Here is a 25,854-nt window from a genome sequence, read left to right as displayed (position 1 = left end):
AGACCATGTAAAATATGAAAATAAAAATCATTTATAAATTATCAAGCATTCACGAGGGTGGGAGGGTGGGGGAAGGAGGGGGGGAAAAGGACCTGATATCCAGGGCTCCAGTAGAAAGAAAATATTTTGGAAATAAAGATGGCAACCTACGTACAAATGTGCTTGATATAATTGATATATGGATTGTTATAAGAGCTGTAAGAGCCCCAATAAAATGACTTATTTAAAAAAAAAAGAAAAAGGTAAAAAAAGAAAAAGTATGCTCACACTAGGTAAGACTATTAAATGCGAAACAACATTAAACAAAAACAATAGGAAAAGCAGAACGTATTAAAATCTAGAACAAATTTCAATGATCAGGTGCTAAATTTTAACTTAGTGCATCTGCCATAATCTACTTTCCAATGCATTCTGCATGCTAGCAAGGCTATGCACACCCCTGGTCCATGGTCAGAGGGGAGTCATCACGTGTATTTCCCCTTCACTAGAAAAAACTGAAACAGCTTTCAAATGGATCAAAAGGGAGATAAAATGGTAAGATATTCTGTAGGTGATGGGACACCCCCTTACAGAAGGGTTGCAGGGAGGAGATGAGCCAGTCAGCGTGCAGTGTAGCAACAATGAAACATACAACTTTCCTCTAACTCTTAAATGCTTCCTCCCCCCAACTATCATGATCCCAATGCTACCTTACAAATCTACCTAGGCCAGAGGATGTATACTGATACAGGTAGGAACTGGAAACGCAGGGAATCCAGGACCGATGATCCCTTCAGGACCAATGGTGAAGGTGGAGGGAAGGCAGGGTAGAAAGGGGAAACTGATTACAAGGATCTACATATAACCTCCTCCTTGGGGGAACAGACAACAGAAGAGTGGGTGAAGGGAGGGAGACGTCGGACATTGTAAGATGTGATGAAATAATATTAATTTATGCATTTCAAGGGTTCCTGAGGTTGCGGGGAGCAGGGAGGGAGGGGGAAAATGAGGACCTGATGCCAAGGGCTTAAGGTGGAGAGCAAAGGTTTTGAGAATGATGAGGGCAACGAATGTACAAACGTGCTTGACACAATGGATGTATGTATGGATTGTGATAAGAGTTGTATGAGCCTGCAATAATGATTTAAAAAGATAAGATATTACATTGTAAACGGATTTCATCTGCTGTAATAGATTTCACAATGCTTTCCGTCTGTTAACAGAGCTTTTTGCATTCCTCAACTATGATCGGAAGGGATTCTCCAGTGTTGAGCTAGCTACTTTTTGAGGACCAGAGAAAGACTTGGTGTGTACAGTACGTTGCTCGTTCCCAGGTGTAGGCAGATGGGGATGATTTTGTAGTCTATTTGTATTCTTAGCAGCAAACCAGTGCTGGTATTGGTGGTGGTGGGTTTGAATTGCTACCCATTCCTTTAAGACATGGATTAGTCCACCCAATTGGCCATAGTGTGACTCAGAGATGGTAACTTATATCCACATGGACATAAGATACAGAGGGGACATTGACTGAGACTTGGTGGTGTATTTTGAGCACTGGGAGCATAATAGTTCTATATTGGACTGCTAGCTGTAAGGTCAGCAGTTCAAAACCACTAGTTGCTCCATGGAAGAAAGATGAGTCTTTCTACTCCCCCAAAAGACTTAAAATCCCAGAAACTCTATGGAGCAGATCTACTCTGTCCTATAGGGTTGCTTTGAGCCAGAATTGACCCAATGGCATGAGTTTGGTTTTTTGTTTTTGTATATCCCATTAAAACAAAATGAAACAAAACTAAGCAAAGCAAACTCACTATCATTGAGTCGATTCCCACTCACAGTAATTCTATAGGACAGGGTTGAACTGCCCTTGTTGGTTTCTGAGACTATAATTCTTCACAGGAGTAGAGAGTCTCAGTTTTGAACTGCTGACCTTATGGTTAGCAGTCCATCACTTGACCAGGGCTCTACCATCCTATATGGAACCAAATCTATGAGTTCTCCGACCTCCTCCTCTCTCATAGGCTTCCTGGCTCCTTCTACCCTCAGGACTTTTCTGCTCCTCTGGCTTTTATCCTTTCTTTTAAAAATTTTTATTTTTGGGGTGCTTTCATCCTTTCATTCAGACTTGCTTTCCAAGGACCTGTCTTTAAACGCCATCTCCCCTCTCTGGTTCCTTCCCTTGTAAAATATTACCATTATCCATATTTTCTTTTGTGACCTCCACCTGTGCTTCCAATATCTGCTTATACATTTTTTCCTCTACCAACTGTTTCAAAAATCTCTCCCTATCTACTTTGTCCTTCCTCCCTTCCCTTCTAAAGACAGCAGAGAGATGATTTATTGTGCACATGTGGCACCCAGCCATAACTGAGAACAGAAGTTGTTTAGCATTTCATAGTTCAAGGGCGAAGAATCACAAGGGCCTGATTTAGCATGAGCAAGGTGAGCCGCTCAGAGGTGTTCATGGGGATCAAATGGTGGTAGAAATTCTAGATCTAGTTAGACAGAAGTTCTAACAGTAGAGGTAGTCAAAAAGTGGCCCCCAGCATGCTAGATTCCTGCTGCAGTGGTTTCCGTGGATGGACCTCTGTCACATCTTTCTTCTTATGTACTGTGGCCTGTACATCTGCTTGTTCCTCCACTTGGTTTTTCTGGTTTGGGGACTGTCTAACAAGATGACACTGAGGCTGAGGTGGCTCTCCCTCTGTCTTAATGCCATGATCCATTGTGATTTTGGTTAACATTTACAGAGCACATGAATTTCCTTCAATGCTTTTTACACATTTTGTTTTGTGACATAGCTGGCCTCCTCCCATTCTGTGCCTGTATTCCTTGCTCCCAGATGCCACTCTTTCCTGCCTTCTGAACCTCATTTTGAGGCAAATGCTATCCTTTGGTCTCCGGTGGTCGAGTGTTCTGAGGAGTGCATCCCTCACGGCGTATGTGGTCTGCTTTGTAGGCCTTTCTATCGTTTGTCTGAAAAGTGACCCTTGAAGGTGGGTCCAGTTCCAGGTTTTTGTTTTCTATTCCTCCCATTTTCATTTATTATTGAATTCTTTTTTTTTTTTTTAACAATTTATTGGGGCTGATACAATTCTTTTCACAGTTCATACATATACATACATCAATTGTATAAAGCACATCTGTACAGTCTTTGCCCTAATCATTTTTTTCTCCTCTTTTCTTCTTTTACATTTTATTAGGGACTCCAACAACTCTTACCACAATCCATACATATACATACATCAATTGTATAAAGCACACCCATACATTCCCTGTCCCAATCATTCTCAAGGCATTTGCTCTTCACTTAAGCCCCTTGCATCAGGTCCTCTTTCCCCCCCCCCCCTCCCTCCCTTTTCCCCCCTCTCATATGCCCTTGGTAGTTTATACCTCGTTATTTTGTCATATCTTGCCCTATTCGGGGTCTCCCTTCCCCCCTTCTCTGCTGTCCCTCTCCCAGGGAAGAGGTCACATGTGGCTCCTTGTAATCAGTTCCCCCTTTCCAACCCACTAACCCTCCACTCTCCCAGCATCGTCCCTCACGCCCTTGGTCCTGGAGGTATCATCCACCCTGGATTCCCTGTATCTCCAACCCTCATATGTACCAGTGCACAGCCTCTGTCCTATCCAGCCCTGCAAGGTAGAATTCGGATCATGGTAGTTGGGGGGAGGAAGCATCCAGGATCTGGGGGAAAGCTGTGTTCTTCATCGATACTACCTCACACCCTAATTAACCCATCTCCTCTCTCCTAAGCCCCTCTATGAGGGGATCTCCATTGGCCGACACTTGGGCCTTGGGTCTCCACTCTGCACTTCCCCCTTCATTTAATATAATATATATATACACATACATATATACATATACACATAAATACACATACATACACGCACTTATATCTTTTTTTTTTTTTGCATGATGCCTTATATCTGGTCCCTTGGGCACCTCGTGATCGCACTGGCCGGTGTGCTTCTTCCATGTGGGCTTATTTGTTTCTGAGCGAGATGGCCGCTTGTTCACCTTCAAGCCTTTAAGACCCCAGACACTATCTCTTTTGATAGCCGGGCACCATCAGCTTTCTTCACCACATTTGCTTGTGCACCCATTTGTCTTCAGCGATCCTATCATGGAGGTGTGCAGTCAATGATATGATTTTTTGTTCTTTGATGCCTGGTAACTGATCCCTTTGGGACCACTCGATCACACAGGCTGGTGTGTTCTTCCATGTGGACTTTGTTGCTTCTGAGCTAGATGGCCGCTTGTTTATCTTCAAGCCTTTAAGACCCCAGTCACTATCTCTTTTGATAGCCGGGCACCATCAGCTTTCTTCACCACATTTACTTGTTCACCCATTTTGGCTCCACCTGTTGTGTCGGGAGAGTGAGCATCATAGAGTTCCAATTTGATAAAAGAAGGTATTCATGCATAGAGGGAGTGTTTGAGTAGAGGCCCAAGGTCCTTCCGCCACCTTAATACTTGACCTATAAATATAGACACAAAGATCTATTTCCCCAACCTCCTATATATATTTGCATGTACATGTCTTTGTCTAGACCTCCATGAATGCCCTTTGACTCCTAGCTCTTTCCTCCATCTCCCTTGACCTTCCTCCTGCCCTACTACCATGCTTCATTGCCACCTGGGCTAGAGTATACCTCTTCTCTAAGCAACCTTACCCTTGATCATTTCCCACCAGGCCTGCCACTCCCCCTTCTCTACCCTTTGGGATCCCATGTTTTTCCCTTGTCCCTGGGTTTGTTAACACCACTTCCTTACCCCCCCCTACCCCCCACCCCAAGTCCCCCCGGAACTGTCGGTCCCGTTGTTTTTCATCCAGATAGTTCATCCAGCCTGTCCTATTCAGACAGACCTGTGGAGTCACTAACATGCACGAAAACTAGACAGAGGAACACAATAATAATTTTATTAGGTGCTCATACAACTCATCACAATCCATATCTACATCAATTGTGTAAAGCACATTTGTACATTCATTGCCCTCATCATTCTCAAAACATTTGCTCTCCACTTAAGCCCTTGGCATCAGCTCCTCATTTTCCCCCCTCCCTCACCACTCCCCCCTCCCTCATGAGCCCTTGATAATTTATAAATTATTATTTTGTCACATCTTAGACTGTCTGATGTCTCCTTCACCCCCTTTTCTGTTGTCCTTCCCCCAGGGAGGAGGTCACATGAAGATCCTTGTAATCGGTTCCCTCTTTCCAACCCACTCTCCCTCTATCCTCAGTATCGACACTCACACCACTGGTCCTGAAGGGATCATCCGCCCTGGATTCCCTGTGGTTCCAATTCCCATCTGTACCAGTGTACATCCTCTGGTCTAGCCAGACTTGCAAGGTAGAATTCGGATCATGATAGTGGCGGGGGGAGCGGGGGGGAGGAAGCATTTAGGAACTAGAGGAAAGTTGTATTTTTCATCAGTGCTACATCACACTTTGACTGGCTCATCTCCTCTCCTAGACTCCATGGAGTTTTTAAAGATAATTTTATTGGGACTCTTACAGCTCTTATAACAATCCATACATTAATTGTATCAAGCATATTTGTACCTATGTAGCCATCATCGTTCTCTAAACATTTACTTTCTGTTTGAGTCCTTGCTATCAGCTCCTCCTTTTCCCCTTTCTCTCCCACCCCCATGACCCCTTGATAAATTATAATTCATTATTTTTTCTATATCTTACACCCACCTCTGTCTCCCTGGGGGTGGGGCAGTTCCAGGTTTGAAGAGTATCTTAAGACCATAGTCTTAAAACAATTTTTATTACTACTTTATTTTAATAAAAAATTATTAATTGGGAGTTAATACATATGTCATATTATTCCATAATTCAATCAGGCCTGCCAAGCAGGGTTATACAAGTGCTCCCACAGTCAGTTTTGAAACAAACTTTTTCTTCTTGGATTACTTGACATCATGTCTCTTTAACCCCCCGACCACTGCTGTACCCCACCTCCCAAAAATCCTTATTCTACTTGCAGTCCCTATAGGTTCATCAATCCTGAGTTCCATTTACCAGGATACAGAAAAATATAGAACACAACTTGAGGCACGTGACTCTCAACGACATAGCATCACTGAGATATACCCTAATATAAACAAACAAAAAATAAAACAGAATGTCTGTTACAAGTTTTTTTGGAATAATACGTATCTTAATACAGCATCTAGGGCATTGATGTAGCAAGACCATGTTTGTCAGCGTACCAACAGTTCAACAATCTTGGTACCACTGTCTTCCACTTCCCCAGACACCATGTGTGTTTCTGACTGAAGTCCTCAGGGTACAAGTATGTCTGAGGTAGAGTCCAGTTCACTCAGTGGGATTTTCACATGGGATCTCACTGATGAAGCCTCTGGAGCATGCTGTGTGCCTTGAAGATCCAGGATTCAGTGTCCCAACGTTCCACTCCATGAAGTCTGAGTTCTCAGGATGCACCTAGAGGTCTGGGTCAATGTGGCCCATTTGATGCATACCACCAGGGACACTCCCCACTAGTGTCCCCCAAAGCAGCATTTGTGCTCCCTCAGACATATTTGCTCCCTTTCCTCTCTCCTGAGTTATTTTCCTCATCAGTTTCCCTCATCCCTCTGATAGGGCTGTCTATCTGGAGTGGGATGGTGGTGGTGAAAACCTCATCATAGATTTACATGGCAGCCACTCACTAGAAAACATCCCCTTCCCCTCCCTTGACCATTAGATCCCAGCTGACAAGAGGCCCCCTCCAGCCAAGTATTACTACTTTAAAGATGTCATTCTGTGGCCTTCTAGTCTCCATTGTTTCTGGTGAAAAATTACTTATAATTATTCCTCTCCGTATCATTTCTGCTCCCTTTTGCTTCTTTTAAATTATCTCTGTGTGGTTTTCACAAGTTTGACAATATCACTTTCTTTGTATTTTTCTTAAAGTTTGCTGTGTTTTTTAGATCTGTAAGCTGATTTTTGAAATAAATAATTTTATTGGGAACTCTTACAGCTCTTATCACAATCCATACATTGGCAATTATATTGAGCACATTTGGACATATGTTGCCATCATCATTTTCAAAATATTTTCTTTCTGTTTGAGCCCTTGGCATCAGTTCCTCTTTTTCCCTTCCCACTCCCACCTTCCCACCCTCATGGACTCCTGATAAATTATGTTATTATTATTTTCATATCTTACACCACTCGCTGTCTCCCTTCTCCCACATTACTGCTGTTCGTCCCCCTAGAGAGGCAGTGGGGGGAGCTATACATCGATCATTGTAGTTGGGTTCTCCCCCTTCTCTCCCCACCTTCCCTCTACCCTCTTGGTATCGCTTCTCCCAGTACTTTTCCTGAGGGGTGTATCTCTCTTGGATTCTGTGTGTCAAGAGCTCTTATCTGTACCAGTGTACATGATCCGGTCTAGATGGATTTGTAAAGTAGATCTGGGGTCATGTTAGTGTTGGGGTGGGGTGGGTGGGAGAAACCATTAAATAATTAGAGCAGTGGTTCTCAACCTGTGGGTCGCGACCCTTTGGGGGGGGGGTCAAACGAGCCTTTCACAGGGGTTGCCTAAGACCATCGAAAAACACATATGTCTGATGGTTGGGGGTCACCACAACATAAGGAACTGTATTAAAGGGTCTTGGCATTAGGAAGGTTGAGAACCACTAACCTAAAGGAATGTTGTGTGTTCTGTCGGTACTACACTGCACCCTGGCTGGCTCGTCCCTTCCTTGTGACCCTTCTTTGAGAGGATGTCCAATTGTCTACAGATGGGCTTTAAGTCTCCACTCTGACCCCATCATTTGCATAATATATTTGTTTGTTTTAGGTCTTCTGATGCCTGATACTTGATCCTGTCGACACCTCATGATCACACAGGCTGCTGTGCTTCTTTCATGTGGGCTTTATTGCTTCCCTGCTAATTGGCCGACTGTTTAACTTCAAGTTTTTAAGAGTCCAGATGCTATATCTTGTAATAGCCGAGAATCACCAGCTTTCTTTACTAAATTTGCTTATGTACCCATTTTGACTCCAGCAATTGTGTCAGGTAGGTGAGCATCACAGAATGCTAGGTTATTGGAACACAGTATGAGGGAGAACTTGAGTAGAGACTCAATGTCCATCTGCTACCTTAATACTTAACATTTAAATATATGTACATAGTAGACATATATCCCTATCATTACATAGTGATATATTTACATTTGTGCCTGCCTATATTTAGACCTCTATAAATGTCTTTTGCCTTCTAGTTCTTTCCTCTATTTCTTTTTACTTTCTTCCTGTCCCACTGACCTTCATTCAACTCTCAGTACTTTCTCTCAGTGACATTGCACTTGATCAAGCCCCACCAGGCATTCTATGCCCTCCTCACCATCAATTCTAGATCTCTTCTTGTTCCCTTGTCCCTGGATTTGTTGGATTCTCCCTCCCTTTCTTTCACCTCCTCCTCTCCCATGTTTCCCCATTGGCCCCATTGTTTTCTCCTCGGGATTGGTTATCCTGACTATCCTATATGGATAGACATGAGAAAAAGACAAAGGAAAGGAAAAAGGGAAAAAATAGAAAGAAAACAAACAAACAAACAGACCTACCCCACCCCCCAGCTTAAACAACACTGTAAATAGTTCCAGGTCTCTCTACATGTTTTCCAATCTGGTCTGCTGAATTACCACGCCCTGCCCACTGATTCCCAGGTCTAGTTTCAGGATTCCTCAGGTGCTTCATTGTTTGGCTTCCTTGTTGTCCTGCTGTGCTCCCTTCGTGTTTTGCTCTGGTGGTGGTGGTGGTGGTGGTGGCAGGGGGGTCAGTCTGGGCACAATTCCCACTCTGTGTCTCCACTGGCCCTGTGGGCCAGTGAGGGGGTGTTGTGCTTTGGTGGGGCCAGCACCATGGTCCGCTCTGTGCCTTGGCTCCTCTGAGCAGGAATGTCGTCCTTTAGGCTTGGTGGGCCAGGTTGTGGTTCTCTCTGTCTCTGTCATAGTTTGCTCCAGTGTAAAGTGTGAAGACCAGTCTTGAGAGGTCCACCAGTCTCTATTGGTTTAGTAAATCCGGTCTTTTTGTATGAGCTTGAATTTGGGTCTATATGTTTCTAGTACTCTGTTCAGCACCCTTCATTATGATCCTAATAAGAAGAGTCGTAGTGGCAGCTGGGCACCCTGTGAGCCTTCGAGTCTCAGGCTGCTTAGTGTCAGCTGTAGCTCCTATGGTTCCTTAGGGTTTTTTGACTAATTATTTCCTTGAGCATTTTGTTTTCTTCACAATTCTTTTCTTTGGAGGGGAGGATACTGATAGTTGCACCACAGATGGCTGTTTGCAAGCTGCTAAGACGACACCACGGCCACTTGTTTGGTGTTTTTGATAGTTTGTGTGTTGTTGTCATGTTGGAAGCTATATCACTGATATTTCAAAGACCAGCAAGGTCACTCAAGGTGAACAGGGTTCAACAGAGCTTCTGGACCAAGAATAGTCTACCAATAATGCATAGGCTCTCCACTTCTGAGGAATTAGCCTCTGAAAACCTTATGAATCGCAACAGAAACTGATCAGACACTGAAAACCTTGTGACTAGCCGTTCAGACCTACGGCCAGAAGATGAGCCCCTCAGGTCCTAAGGCACTCAAAATATGACCGAGGAAGAGCTGCCTTCTCAAAGTTGAGCTGACCCTAATGATGTCATGGGAGGAAAGCCTTCAGGACATTCATGTGCTGATGGGGCATGACTCAAAATGAAAAGAAGTAGTTGCAAACATTGATTAATAATTTGAGCTTGTATACAGTATGAATCTAGGAAAAATGGAAGTCACAAAAAAGGGAATGGAACACATAAAAATTGATACCCTAGGTATTACTGAGCTGAAATAGACTGGTACTGGCCATCTTGAACCAGACAATCATATCATTGACTGTGCCGGGAATGACACATTCAGGAGGAATGGCATCACGTTTGTCGTCATAAAGGGCATTACAAGACTATCTTGAGGTACCATGGTGTCTGTGATAGGATAGTATCAATACATGTACCAGGAAATCCAGTTAATACAACTAATATTCAAATTTATACACCAAAGCTAGTGATCAAGAGACCAAAGAATACTAGAGTCAGTTTCAGTCTAAAATTGTTAAACCATGCAATTAAGGCATGCTGATAATTATTGATGATTAAAATGCAAAAATTGGACACAAAGGTGAAGGAACAGTAGTTGGAAAATATGGCCTTCATGATGGAAATGAAGCTGGAGATCACATGATAGAATTTTGCAAAACCAATGACTTCATCATAAATACTCTTTTCCAACAACATAAATCACAGTCATACATGTAGATTTCTCCAGATAGAATATACAGAAATGAAACCGACTACATCTGTAGGCAGAGGCAATAGAGAAGCTTCATATCAGCAGCCAACATGAGTCTAGGGAATGACTGTGGAACAGACCCATCAGTTACTCGTAGGGCAGTATAAGTTGAAGCTGAAGAAAATGCAAACAAGTCCATGAGACCCAGAATATGACCTAGAGCCTATCCCACCTAAGTTTTGAGAACATCTCAAGAATGCATTTGATTCATTGAACGCCAAGGACAGAACCTGATGAGCTGTGGAAGGACAAGGAGTACATCATACACGAAGAAAGCAAAAGCTCCTTAGACAGACAGGAAAGACAGAGGATTAAAGGGGACATCAAAAGAGACTCAGAAAATCCAGAGCCCGTATTTGAAATTCCGCTCTGCGTTTTCCCTCCTTTGATCAGGAGCTTTTCTGTCTCTTTATCTTTTCTCGGGTTGTGACTTTTTGAATTGACTTGGTTTGTTCTGCAAATTTAAATTCTTCTTATCCCACAAGTCTTACCTTTGAGTCTCTTTTTAAATCCCCCAAAGTGTAAAGAATCTTTCCTTCCTCTGCACTGGCAGAGGCTTTTTCTTCTTTCTTGGTAATCATCACGGTCATATCTGGGTTAGTTACTTATGCAATCCTCATATCCTTTACTGGCTCAGAGTACCTCAGCAGCAATAACAGAATGTGATCCATCTTTGGGAAACTATTTTGCTTGGCTTAGGGCCCTGTGGACAAATGTGACTTTTGGATTAAATATCAATTAAGAAGAATGATTTTGACAATCATGTATTCATTTGCCTAAGAGGAGCCTGTTTTGTAGCTCTGCTTGTTGTGTGCTGTTGCGTCAATTCTGGGATCTACTGACCCCATTGTAATACTGAAGAGTGGAACTGCCCCTGGGGTGTCCTAGTCGGTAATCTTTCATTATGGGAGCCGATTGCTTGATGGGTGCCAACCACCAGGTCATTTTGCCCAGAGCTACTGGTGGGTTCTAAATTCTGACCTTTTGCATAGCGACTGAGTGCTTCACCATCACATCACCAGGAGCTCCACTAGGTGGTAGCAAAGGACTACTATTTGGACCGTTTACAATGCTTGGATTTCGTAGCAAATGCGTACTTCACAATTCTGGAAAGTGAAAATTAGATCTGAAATACTGTTTATTTTAAAAAGAGAGGAATATAATGGGATTCTAATCTATAAGGGAAAGTGGCAATAAAACTTTCTTTCTTGGCAAAGTAGCCTTTGTTGACACGATAAGAAGCTATCAGTTTCAGGCCTGGTTCCAGTCACTTAAGACTTGAATTTGATAAAAGTGTACAGAGCTAGGATTAAGAACAATTAGTTCTTATACTATGACCCTGCTCTATACTCTTCCACAGAAATATGGGTGCTATAGCAAAATGCAACGAAAAAATTAGATGGGGCCTGGCTGTCAGATAAAATCGCGTCTGGGGTCTTAAAGGCTTGTCTCCAAACAAGCAGCCATCTAAGTGAGATGTCAACTAAGTCTACATGGAAGGGGCACACCACCATCCAGTCACCAAGGATTGGAATCTATATAATCCGAAGTCAAAGGAGGGATTAGTATCAGAGTGTAAATGGTGAGAATCCAGTTTGCACAAGGCGATGGCTGACAGCGGGAGCCCAAGATCCATTTGTGAGATCTACATAGGAAATAAGCCTCCGGTGTACTCCCTGTGGGATGGGAGGGAAGCAGTTATGAAACAGAGTGCATGGGAGAGATGGGTGTAGAAGATCAAAGGGATAAATCTGACTCGAGCCGTTAAAACCTTGTCAGTTGTTCCCCCCTCTGATACATGCTGGACCTGATCTGGCTTTCAACATTTTCTGTATTTTTGTTTGTTTTGTTCGTTCATGTTAGGGTGTATCTCATTGGAGGTCACCCTCTCGAAGTTGTGTTATATGTTTATCTGTTTTTCGGTATATGAAACTCAGGAATGATGAACCTATTGGGGCAGCAAATGGAATAAGTGTTTCTGGTGGGTAGGGGTACAGGGGTGGTGGGGCTGGTTGGAGGGGGTAAAAGGGACATGATGTTAAGGAGGCCAGGAAGAAACAGAATGTTTGGCAACTGATTGTGGTAGCAAATGCACAATCGTGCTTGATGTGATTGAACTATGGAATGATATGATATATGCATTAACTCTGAATTAGTAATAATGGTAATAAAGAAAAGTGTGAGTCCCATAAGAGCCATTTCCTTTGACTATAATGTCATGTGCATGCTTTAAAAGAACTTCTCCTTGTAGTTCCATGGTTGGCCATGGACGTATTTCTATTGAAGTCACATGTGAAACTACAGAGACCCCTTGGAGGAGTAGATATGGCTATGGAATAACAGCACACATAAACATTTTAAAACAAGATTTTATTTGCTTTTGACCTATTCCTGACTAACTATTCATTCTGCCAAGCATAATGACCTACAGGTGTTCTGCTCTGGTAGTTCAAGTTTAACTTAGGATAACATACGAAAACTAGACAGTACCCAGAGGGGATAGTTGCAGAACTTCTAGTCTGAAATGTAAACCTCCCACCTAATTTGCAATGCAAATATATTTAAATTTTTCGACATGAAAAACCTTCTTTGTAGTGGTGATGGTAGGACAACCTAGTGAAGGCACTCAATGTCACTGAGTTGTACGCTTTGAAAAGGGCTACTATGCCAAGTTGTTGGTTACATTTATCCTAGTACAATGAGATCTACAGGACAGAGTGGCATGTAAAATTTCAATCAACTTAAGAAAACACGATGCTTTTGAAAAGCAAACAGCAACAACAAAAGCAAGCAAACAAAAACAGAGGGATGGAATGGAAATAAATGATTACAGTGTCATTTTCCAAGGGAGCAACACATCAGTAAAGGACCACAAGTTCTCTCTTCATGCACATAGATAAATACCTGAAGAGGTTCTTCATGAAGTATGATACTTTATGGGGAGAGCAACCCCATATTTGGTACTGAGTAATGCCCTGGATGGAAATGACCTAAAATGGTTTCTTCAAAAGCCCCCCCCCCCCAACCAAAAAAGTCCCTACAGTAGGCCTACTTTGTGCTGCACCCACATCCCTTGGGTGTCCATTGCCTGTGTGTGCATTCTTTGGCCTCAATAACTTTTCATAAAGCCTCAGGCCCTGCTACTGCCCCACTGCCCCGAGCTGTGGGTGCAGACTCTCTCCCCTTTGGTCAAATCTCCCTGGTGCATATATCCAACACTGTGCCCCAGAGTTTTCCTGTCAGTACCCCCATAAGGGGCTAATATTTTCCCCAGTGCTCTCTGAAACCACCTCTGTGTCTCCTTTGTGTAGTATTGTGACTCAAGTGCTACTCATGGACACGGGCACATAGTAGGTGCTCACTGAATGAGTAGTTGGATAAATATCGAACCTTTTGTAACAGGAGCTGCCGCCACTGCTCCTGAGGCCACTTTCAGTGTGGGCAGAGGGCTCATGGAGCTGATGGCAGAACCTTTGAATCTGCTCCCCTGCTTGATAGAGACAGGGAGATAGCTTGCTGTCTGTCCACACATTATGTATTCATTCAGTCCTTCCCTCAATGAAGACTTAACAAGAACCTGTAACCCCAAAGGAGTCTTGGTGGCACCGTGGTGAGATGCTCAGCTGCTACCTAAGGGGTTGCAGGTTCTAATCCACGACTGAGATCTGCTTCCATAAAGATCCACAGTCTTGGAAATCTGACGGGGCAGTTCTCCTCTGCCCTGCAGGGATGCTGTGACCACTCGGTAGCAAAAGGTTCCGTTATATGGTTTATTATGTCTTTGACACTTCCTTCTTCTGTCGATGTCAGGTCAGTACTGGCTGAGGTCACTTTGTTGCTCTTACCTTTGTGGCGCCAAACATCTATTAGTCATTGGAAGCTGGAGTGTATGAAGTATGAATCTAGGAAGATTGGAAGTCATGACATAGAGGCTGCAACGATGGGCTCACACATAGCAATTAGGAGGAGGATGGCGCAGGCCCAGGTTGCGTGTCCTTCTGCTGTGCATTGGGTCTCTAGGAGTCAGAAGGGACTCAATAGTCCTCAACAGCAGTAACAGTTTTGCTGCCATCTCAGTTCCAATGTGTGGTGGTCCCTTTGGCTGTCCAGGCTTCCCCATCACTTGTGTCTTGAAAGCGGTCAGGGTTCAAGGTGGAAGGGTCTCATCCTTGGCTCCTGCCAGTTTCCTAAAATGGCCCTTCTGTTGAATTCCTCTTCCTCAAACAACCCTTGGGGTCGGCTGAGTGAGTACATGGGTTCAAGGATTTGTCCCATTATTTGCATCACGCCTGTTAGAAATGTTCCTACAAGGACAGCCTTCGGGGACAGGGAGGGAATTGTGAGGCTACTTTGAGACAAGCCGTTCTTTCCACCGTTTTCACGAGCAAGACTTCCTGCCAATGAAGTGAAAGCACGTGCCTAGACCCGTGGATTTCCATTGGGATAAAGCCAAGAGAGGAGGTACATGACTGCAGGAGTGTACTTCTTTTCTTGTCGTGCTAAGTGATGATTGTGGGCACGCGGGCCAGAGAGCATTTCATCGTTGTCCGCACCCATCTGCAGAAGGCTCAGCAAGTGGTTTAGGTGAAAATATTTTTGTCCTTTTTGCTAGTAGAATCGTATTTTTGAGTATCATTGAAAAATTAAAAAAAAAACTCGAATGAAGCTCCTGGGTACTTGTTTGAATGGTGGCAGTCGTGTCGTGGGTGTTACTCAGGTACCAGTCACCGTGGCTGGTGGGTTTTCAAACCTATGTGATTTCAGCCGTTTCCTTCTGCAGAAGTTCTTGAAAGAGTGACTTCACTTTCCAGGTATGACCCCAAACCGGTCACTCAGATGGTCTTAGAAAGGGAATGATGGAGAAATGCATATTTCAAAAGTGCTAATGCCAAGAGCAGAAGGAGCATCCTGCCGAGGAGGTTGAGAAGGGCAATATTGTCCTTCTCTGATCTTGCTCAGATTGTGTGGTTGGAGGGCTCCTGGGCTTTCCTTCCGGGTTTCTTGCAAAGAGGCTTTGAAGTTCTTAAAAACACGTGAGTGTACATAGGGATATAGCTCTTTCACAATGGCCCGCGAAAGAAGTTGCTTATTGCGCCTTAGCCAGGATTCCCACAGCTTTGTTAGAACCCCCACTGGCCCCTGTAAGGCTCAAAAATGTGCTTGGAAGATGGTTGTGCTTGTCATTCCTTCGAGGACCCGTGAATGCCTCCACAGGCTGATTGTATGCATAACTTTCAAACACACACACAACTCAGACCCAGCTGGAAGGGGGCCTGGTTCAGAGGGGTGTGCTCAGGGCTGACCCCAGGATCTCGTGGCTTTAGCCTGGAGTAGGCAGTAGGCGGTGTGAACGTGGGTGAGCTCACACTTTGGAGTCGGGTGTGGACCTTGTTAAGCTCTGGGTCTCTCGTCTCCTCACCGCATGCCCATTTGCAGTTTCTCAAACTTCTCTAGAGGAGACCTCGCCAAGGAGAAGGGATTGCTGGAGAGGAGCACACGTTTGCATCATAGACCAAGTTTTCTCTTCAGGCTGCTGCACCCATTGCCACTAGACGCCTCTGCAGCTTCGAGGCCTGTTGTCTCCTTCAACGCTGTAGCGGTCACCTTGCTTCTCTTGGGGGACTATTCCTTGTACAATATTCACAGGCCACTTACTTTCGAAAGGTCCACATATTGGCCTTGGAAAACAAAGATTTTTCTTCTGCACATGGTAGGATTGCTCTGTAGTCTCAGAGTGGCCTGCCTATTGGCCCTCTCCAAGAACACCTCCAGCTTCAGCCACTTAACTTTCATTGTGGGGGCCAGACACCAGTTCCTATGTCCCTCAACCTTTCCGGCTCTCTTGACCATTGCCTCGCAGCAAGGGGGCAGCCATAGTACCTTTCGTTCGTGATTGTCAAAAACACCTACACTGACACACTACTTAGAGTGTGCCTTCTTTTTACTGCCTGGACCCTTTTATATCCCTGCGGTGGGTGGATGTGGATCATTGCAGAGCCTATTGGGTCTAGTCTGCAAAAAACTGCAACAACACACCTCGGAGCAGGGGGCCTTTCAATGTATTTCTTCGGCTCGTGGAGCCATTGGCAGTGCATTGTGTGCGAGAGCATGTGCCCAGCACCCTGAACTCCAGGCTCTCAGAATCCAGTCGGACCCACAGGAACTTCATTCACTCCCCTCTATATGGTCATCCCTGCTGGTATGTTTTCTTGTCCACTTAAAATATCTTGACACACACTTTCTCTGGCTCAAGGCCAAAGCCAATACGTCCCACCTAGCAGTGTTAACTTACTGCTGAAGCATCAGAGGTAGACCCCAGGAGGGTGACATGCACAGAAGGACATGGGGTTCCACCTCTACTGTGAAGCCTCCTCTACGGCGGTGCAGGTTTGCATTTGGCTAGAGGAGCATGCTGCATCCAGCAGTAAATAGTCTCCTGGCATCGTGCGTCCATAGAAGGTCCACACATCCTCCATGTCTTCCTCAGTCACCTGTCTCAGAGGCTGAGATTTATTTTTTTCATTGACACATTCATTCTGTGTATGGAATCTTCATCTTGCAATGCTGTGTCCTCTTTAGGTTCATATAGATTAATTTACTAGAAATAGATCCTGTATTAACTACTTCATTTTGGGAATACTATTGTAGGCCTGTAAGGTGCCAGGCACTGTTATTTGGGAGGCAGAACTAACCCAAGGGACTTGTGTCTATCTTGCAATAACCATAGTCTATGCAAGCTGAATTGATGTGGAAAAAGTAACACACACACACACACACACACACACACATACAACCAAAGTGACTTGTGTTTGCCCTTAAAGATCTAACATTCTAGTGGCTTAACATTTTCTGAGTGTTCCTATAACTGTAAAATTATACATGTTCTGTATTTTTGGAAGGAAAATGCTCGTCTGCTGAGTTTATAGCACTCAAACCAGGATCAGGATTGGGGGTCTTTCCTGAGGAAGTGATGTCTGAACAGCAGAAGACAAGGTGGGTAGAAGTGGATGGAGACATGGTCTGGGTAGAGGGGGCAAGTATGGTTTAGGGGAAAGGGATGAGCATCCCAGATGTCCAGAAAGCAACAAGATGCAAAGTCTTGAAGTGGAGAGGGTAATGCGTGTATGGGGGGTGGGGCGGAGGGGGAGAAGCTGATCTCGCTTCCTCCCAGCCCCTTTGAAGTCTTCAGAGTGCATGCCTGCATACGTACAGTTCTCTCTGAGATCGGGGTCTTCTGGGGCTTCTCAGGGAAGATATTTATATTTTATTATCCCTAGCCCTGGTGGCATAGTGGTTACACATTGGGCTGCGATCCACAAGGTCAGCAGTACGAAGGCACCGTTGCTCTGCAGGAGATAGATGGGGCTATCTACTCCCGTAAACAGTAACAGTCTTGAAAACTCACTGGGGCAGGTCTACCCTGTCCTACAGGGTCGCTCAGGGTGAGCATCAACTCAATGGCAGTAAATTTGTGAGCCTGTGCTTACCCATCGATTTCTTTCCCTTTTTAAAGATAATACAATCTTTAGACAACCTGCTTGGATAAAATTACAAAGAAGAGTGCATTTCAAATATTAGCAGTAAATTCTCTTCAAGAATTAAAGGTTAAAAAAGGAAACATTCTCTTTAGAAAATATTAACTTGCTGCCGGCAGTCTATATACTTCTTTATTTGGGCGTGTGCACACATCTTTGTGTGTCCTCTGAAGGCGTTGGCACAGGTACAATGACCCCTTGAGTCTTATTCTGAATGACCTCTGCTGTGGTAGTCAGTAAGTCATCATGCATGTCGACTTTCAGTATGTTTGACAACTGGGGTCCAATCAGAGCCTCATAACAACTCCTGCCTGTTCCAAGAAAAGTTCTAAGTTTGCAGTTGTTTATTCTGCCCCTGCAGAAAACTGCAGTTATGTTGTGCTAGGTATAAATCTGTCAGTTATAGCCTTTGGTGCACTTGGGCAAGGCACTGAGTTTATAACAGTTTTTATCTGTATGTTCTGAAAAAAAGTTATTGCAGTTTCAATGATCCACTGTCTCCACATGGTTTTTATCAGCCTGAAAAGTATTTGATCCTTTGTCCACACGCTCCCCTGATAAACACATATATTTTGAGGAGAAATCGCATAAAGATGATTCACAAGAATAAGGATCTGAGTTCCCAGCACAAAGGTTCAAAGCAGCTGCACAAAATCCAGACATTTTGGAGTACCCCAAACTCAAACTCAAACTCACTGCCATTGAGTTCCTGCTAGCTCATACCAGTACGACAAGATAGAGTAGAACTGCTTCTGCAGGGTTTCTGAGATCACAAACCTTTCTGAGAGCAGAGAGTGAAATATTTTGCGTCTTTATGCTCTCGAACTGGTTGCTTCTTTGTTGTGTAATGGTCTTTCCTTTTAGTATTTCTTGCTATATGTATAAGCCCTAGCTTGCGGGGGATTAGACTAGCTATCCCTCATCAAGCTGGGTCTGAAATGAGGTGTGCGGATGAAAGGAAAAGAAAGAGATATATACAAAGCATGGGATCTGGAGGACGACAGTCTGAGTATATTCGAAGCTTGGTTTTTATATTCTTCTTACATAGGATTGGTTACAACACAAACATCAAAGAACTTAAAAACATTCCTAAACTCTTATCTATGCAAATGTTACTTAACCAGTCATACTTTCTTAACCTTTGAATAATAAAGCACTAAGTTCTAAGACAATCACACAGATACGCAAGATTCAAAAGAATCTTAAAAGAGGTCCTAATTAACTGAGTTATCTCTCAATGCTTTTAGCAGCAAGGTCACAAATAACAGTCATTTTGCAATGCTTTTGTCTGCAAAGACACAGAGGCACCGGGGATTAATTAGTCACCCATTAGTAAACACCTTGATCAGCAGATCCCTCCTACATATCTCCCTTTTTTATTACTAAAAATGAGCAAAGCGGGGCTGCGTCTGTCTTAGGTTGGGATAGGTTCTGATGATCTTATCCGTCATTGGGTCTACTGTTATTTAAAAACAGTACCTTGTCTTAGGTTGATGCATCTGAACTCAATCCTCTTACCCATCATTGACTGCCAGTCCTTCAGACTTTGCGGAGGGGTATATCTCCACGAACTTGGTTCAACTCAAGGCTGTTCAGATGAAATTGTGCAATAATACATGCCAGCCGGGTTTGAAGACATTGCAGATAACAAGGTAGTAAAATGCAAAAAATTCCAAAATAATAATAATAATAACATAATCCTTATATTATGCAGAAACAACCCTGGGTTAATTATCTTATTGTTAAGCAAGCACAATTAATACACACAGCAACTCTATCTTCTGCCAAGTTGGACATCCTTGAGAAAATTAAAACACCTGTTTTTCCAGACCTTGCATACTTTCTTGTTCTTGATAGTCACAGAAGAAATCATCAAACACTGACAGATAAGTCATGAAAATTTTCAGCTGTTTTAAGGTTGAGTCTTAATGGCCTTCAACATCTTTCCCCCTATTTTATTTACTGAAGACGTTTTTACTCAAAACATCTGCAGATGACTGTGCCTGCCTTAGGTTGTCAAATCCTGAAATCTCCCTTACCCGTCTTCAGTCACAGTCCTCCAGGCGCCTATGGCCTGTTTTAGGTTGAGAGACTCAGACTCGATCTTACTCGTCTCTGACTAACCAGCCTCTTCCTTACACCCCTCTTTGGGGAGGGGGCAAAGTGCATAGGTGCACTTCATGAAGCTTTGTTCCTAATGCCAATAATTTAACCTTAACCTTGAACAGTATCATAGGAAGTATGCATAAGATCAACAGTACACACACTTCTGCTGTGACCATGTTATAAAGAGCATTAACTTTTTGTTCTAACTTTCTATCTTTTTGAGTACCCAACACATTAGTCACATTTTAGGATAATTAAATAACAAAGTGGGAAGTTTGTATGTTTAGTGAAAGTACAATTGCTGCAGTAATAGCAGTAGCAACTAAACTTAATATAGCTAAAATACTTGCTATAAGCAAACCTACAAAATGCTTAGGTCTGTTTTATGCTTTCTCAATCTCTTCTAATACCTATAACCATCTTTTTGAATACCAAGGCCCAGTAATATTCACTGGCAGCATAACAAAAGAAGATTGATATAAAATAGCAATGACAATAACCTCAGGGGTTCAGGTAATACAATTAGACAAATTACAATTATTAGAAGACATGTTAAGCTTACAATCATCATTATCTATAGTAGTATTCCATGCCAAAAGTACATAAGACAATGGTACGCAGGCAGTGACATTTCCTTCCGGCCTGGAGGAAGGGTCCATAAGCTTCACATCACCCAAAGTAGCTTCTATTTTCCATTTGGCAGTATTTTTTTTGTTTAGTATTATCCTTGTTGCCAGACCAATTGATGATATATCTCTTTTTTGTGATGTTATACCGGACGGGCTTGTCCATGAAACACGATCTCCACAATATGGTTTTATTATTCTTTTGAGTCTCTAGTCCACAAAAAAAAAGACTGCAGAGTGGATGAGATTACATTTCCTCCACCTTGTACAAAGACATGAGTCATTAACCCACACCATGATTTCCATACTTCCCAGACAGCAGGATGTAAGAGTGGTGGATCAGGAACTTAAGCCTAGTACTGCTCACTGCGCGAAGTCCTCAGAAGCTCTTGGAGGCAAATTACCATTTGCATGGTTTGCAAACTGCACCAACCTTTCCATCAACCTTTCCATGCTCCATCAGCATCCTGTGGGAAAAATACAAACATGCCCTCACCCCCAAATCAGGATGGCAGCTGGCTCTTGCCATTGTCAATTAAGTGGATCTTTCCATTTTACATATGCTTTGTCTTTATATTTGGGTATCTTTTCCCAAAGGCAGTCAGCAGCAGACTGACCGTGTACATCCAAGTTCAAAAAATTTAAAATAAATAAAGTATGATTAATTAAATTGTGAGGAATAGAAGGGTATATCTCTCCACTTTTTATTTTATCTAAATGTCGCTTAATAGTCCCATTGGCACGTTCCACAATACCTTAGCCTTGAGGATTATAAGGGATTCCAGTTATGTGTTTAATTCGAAAAGTGACACAAAATTGAGTAAATGATTTACTAATATAAGCGGATCCAATATCTCTCTTTAAGCATTTAGGTACACCACTTATAGCAAAACAACATGACATGTGTTGAATAACTAAAGACATTTTTTCACCAGTCATAGGAGTGGTCACAATAAATCCAGAGTAAGTGTCCACGGTAACATGCAAATAACCTAATTTACCAAATGAAGGAATGTAACATCCATCTGCCAAAGATGTAATTGAAAAATGCTTTGACTGCATGTAGCTCAACTAACTGTACCGATTGAGCTGGACATTTTTTAACCATAGTATGTCCTTTGTAAGAAATAGCTGCAGTTCCATTAGAGGAACCATCAGTAAATATTGTAAGGGCATGAGGTATGGGTTTATTTTTACAAATACTGGGGGAAATAAATAGATGTTTTTTTAGAAAATTGTAACAATTTATGGAGGATAAATATTGTTCACCAATCCACAAAACCCAGCAAATGCTAATCCCCATGAATCACAACTTTCCCATAACCAAGAAGTTTGGGGTCTGTCATAAGGTATGACTATAGAATTAGGGTCTTTTCCAAAATATTTAACGGACTTGGATCTACTTTTCATTGCTAATTCAGCTATTTCTTCAAAATAAGGCTTTAGAACTCTTTTTCTTGAAGAAGCTAAATATACACACAATAATGGTAATCCCTGCCATAACACACCAGATGTAAAAGGACCAAGGTTTACCATAATTAATGTACATAATTTGTTGTTCTTGAATATGTAAATTTACTAAATTTAAGGTTAGTTCTGCTAAAGGGGAAATTTCCCGATTCAAATTTGGATCAGGATCTCCTTTTAAAATATCAAATAAAGGCTTAAGCACATGAAGCATCAAAAGAACTACAGAGTCATTGTACCCCAAAGAATTGCTTGATATTCAAATATTTCAGGAGGTAGCACATGTTATGGATATGTATTGTAAATATGAATAGCTGCCCTGTTTCCCCCCAAATAAGACAGTGTTGTATATTAATTTTTGCTCCCAAAGATGCACTAGTTCAGGGGATGTCTTATTTTTCTATGAAGAAGAATACGGTACATATTTATTATTTATTGATTTATTGTTTTATTGAAGGAGATCTCGCACTTCCTGTCTGTTCCGGCTGCGCTGCAGCCAACAGTCAACTTTGCGGTGGCACCTGCCACTACAGTCCAGAGACCAGAGTTACAGTAGCTTCGGTGGGACTTATTTTCGGGGAGGTCTTATTTTTTGGGGGGGATGACTTAGATTTTAACGAGAGGCAAAACTGTAAATCGGTCTTATTTTGGGAGGTTTCTTACTTTCAGGGAAACAGGGTATGTCTGTAATCCCATTTGGGAATAGATTATGTTTGTTATATTAATGAGTCAATATTAGGGTCAAGTATATCTTGAGTCAATCTCTTTTGAGATATGAAAGAGATTAAACAAGTGACCAGAGCAGAGTTTGACCAAGTTAGATGCCATGACACATCAGAGAGATGTACAAGGAACTAGGAAGCAGAAACTGGAGAGACAAAGGTTTTCCTTTAGAGATAACAGTGAGAGAAAGACTCCTCCAAGTAGCAGTGCTCTGACTTCTAGCTTCCCTATCTGGGAGAAAATAAATTTGTTTGTTGAAAGTTGTGGTAATTGTGTTATAGAAGCACTAACTACTGAACACAGTAGAGCATATGATAAAGAACTGAATGAAAAAATGCAAGCTGTACTGAAGGCATTGCGAAAAAAGAAAAAGGACTCAGGAATTGACAGAATATCAACAGAGGCAACAATGGAAGCATTCACTCTTTTATGCCAAGAAAGTTGGAAAATACCTGTTCAAACAACTGGAAGAAATCTATATATGTGTCCATTCCACAAAAGGTGACCCAATGTAGTGAAGAAATGATTGAACAATATAATTCATGTCATATGACAGTAAAATTTTGCTGAAGATAATTCAAAAACAGTTGCAGCAGTATATTGACAGGAAACTGCCAGAAATTTAAGTCAGATTTAAAAGAGAGTGTGGAAAAAGGGATATTATTTCAGATTTCAGATAGATCGTGGCTGGAAGCAGAGAATACCAGAAAGGTGGTGTGTAGGTCTTAGTTGACTAGAGAAACAAATCCAGAGACCCTCATATATATGTAAGAGAGGGCTTTATATAAAAGAGCAATTCTATATTGAAAAAACATCCCAGCCCAGTCCAGATCAAGTTCATAAGTCTGATATTAATCCATATGTCTGAAAATAGTCCATAAATTCATCTTTAGACTCACACAGCACATGCAATGTTACTGAATGCAGGAAGATCACAGAGCAGTAGGTAGAAGGTTTTGTGGATCCAGTGGCAATGGCAGCATTTCAACACTAGCACAGGTATCCACATGTTGCCTCCAGCTCTCTGAGTGGCTCAACAGCAGGAAAGGGCAGGCAGAGAGACAGAATCTGATCCCCAGATTTAGTTATTTATATCTGTCACACCTCCAAATGAGGTCATCAAACTGTGACCTGATCGACAGGCTAGACTCCACCCCTTTGCTCCAGTTGACAGGAGATAATGGAACTGCCACAGATGGTTACCTGTACTTTATTGACTATGCAAAGGCATTTAACTGTGTGGATAGAATTGCAAAGAATGGGAATTCGACCAAAAACAGACTTTGGGGCCAGAGCTTAGCACTCCATCAGGCTTGATGGAAGAACGCTCCTAAAGGTCAACAATCCTTGAACTATTTACAGGCTTTTTTTTGTTTTGTCATGTTTTTTTGGTTGTTGTTATTGTTTTCTTTTGTTGGTTGGTATTGCTCTGTCTTGTTTTTTTGTGTATATTATTATCTCTGCACGTCTATCTGTATAAGATAGGTGGGGTAAACAATCTGGAGGAGAAAACACCAGGATTGATGGTTCCGGGGGGACCTGGAAGAGGGGGAGATGGGGAAAAGGAAGTGGGTGTTAACAAACCCAGGGACAAGGGAACAACAAGTGATTCAAAATCAATGATGAGGAGGGTGTAGGAGGCCTGATAGGGCAATGTAACCAAGAGGAATTACTGAAACCCAAATGAAGGCTGAGCATGATAATGGGCCAAGAGGAAACTAAAAGGAAGTAGAGGAAAAAAACTAGGAGGCAAAGGTATTTATAGAGTTCTAAATACAGGCATGTATATATGTAAATATATTTTTATATAACGATGGGGAAATAGATCTATGTCCATATATTTATAGGTTTAATATCAAGGTAGCAGATACTCCCTCAATGCAAGAATACTTTGTTTTATTAAACTGACATTCCATGCTGCTCACCTTCCCGACATGGTTACCAAAGACAATGTGGGTGCATAAGCAAATGTAGTAAAGGAAGCTGATGGTACTCAGCTACCAAAAGATATAGCATCTAGGGTCTTAAAGGCTTTCAGGTAAACAAGCAGCCACCTAGTTCAGAAGCAACAAATCCCACATGGAAAAAGCACACCAGCCTGTGTGATCACAAGATGTCAATAGGATCAAGTATCAGGCACCAAAGAACAAAAAACATCATATCATTGTAAATGAGGGGGAGTGTGAAGTGGAGACACACAGTCCATCTGTAGGCAACTGGACATCCCCTTACAGAAGGGTTGCAGGGAGGAGATGAACTAGTCAGGATGCAGTGTAGCACTGATGAAACACAACTTTCCTCTAGTTCTTTAATGCTCCCCGCCACCCCACTATCATGATCCCAATTCTACCTTACAAATCTAACTAGACCAGAGCATGTATACAGATACAGATAAGAGCTGGAAACACAGGGAATCCAGGACAGATGAACCCCTCAGGAAAATAATGTGAGTAGTGATACCAGGAGGGTAAGAGGAAGGTAGGGGAAACCAATCGCAATGATCTACCTATAACCCTCTCCCTGGGGGACGGACAACAGGAAAGTGGATGAAGGGAGACACCAGACAGTGTAAGACATTAAAAAATAATGATTTATAAATTATCAACGGTTTGTGAGGGAGGAGGAGGGGGAAAATGAGGAGCTAATACCAAGGGCTCAAGTAAAAAAAATGTTTTGCGAATGATGATGGCTACAAATGTACAAATGTGCTTGACACAATTGATGTATGTATGGATTGTGATAAGAGTTGCATGAGCCCCCAATAAAGTGATTAAAACAAAATCCCACCCCCCAAAAAAACAAACAGAAACCCCAGTCAAGTTCAATCCTTTATCTTATATTAATCCGTTTCTAAACTATTCATTTGATACGAAGTACGGCCTTAGGCATTTGATTGCATTGCCTCAAGTCCTGGCCAGGAGTTCTGTCAGCTATTTTGACTTTCTGTCAGCTGTTTTTACTAAGCTGGAATATCTTCGATGTAGCCAAAGTAGCATATACTGTGGAATATCTTTGATGTAGCCAAAGCGGCATAATCAATGCTGTGGAAAATACTGTTTGCTT

The 25,854-nt window shown here is 42.5% G+C and overlaps 2 pseudogenes; both read right to left on the bottom strand.

The window, feature by feature from the left end:
- The window catches only part of LOC142433192 (TBC1 domain family member 22B pseudogene), a 28,266-nt pseudogene extending 12,508 nt beyond the window's left edge, over positions 1–15,758 (bottom strand).
- Positions 15,759–18,001: 2,243 nt separating this feature from the next.
- The window catches only part of LOC142433190 (RNA-binding protein 48 pseudogene), a 191,001-nt pseudogene continuing 183,148 nt past the window's right edge, over positions 18,002–25,854 (bottom strand).

The sequence above is a fragment of the Tenrec ecaudatus genome, chromosome X (genome assembly GCF_050624435.1).
Source record: "Tenrec ecaudatus isolate mTenEca1 chromosome X, mTenEca1.hap1, whole genome shotgun sequence".
Classification (NCBI taxonomy): Eukaryota; Metazoa; Chordata; class Mammalia; order Afrosoricida; family Tenrecidae; genus Tenrec; species Tenrec ecaudatus.
Note: the sequence above shows the minus strand (reverse complement) of the source record. Positions and strands in the feature narration are given on the sequence as shown.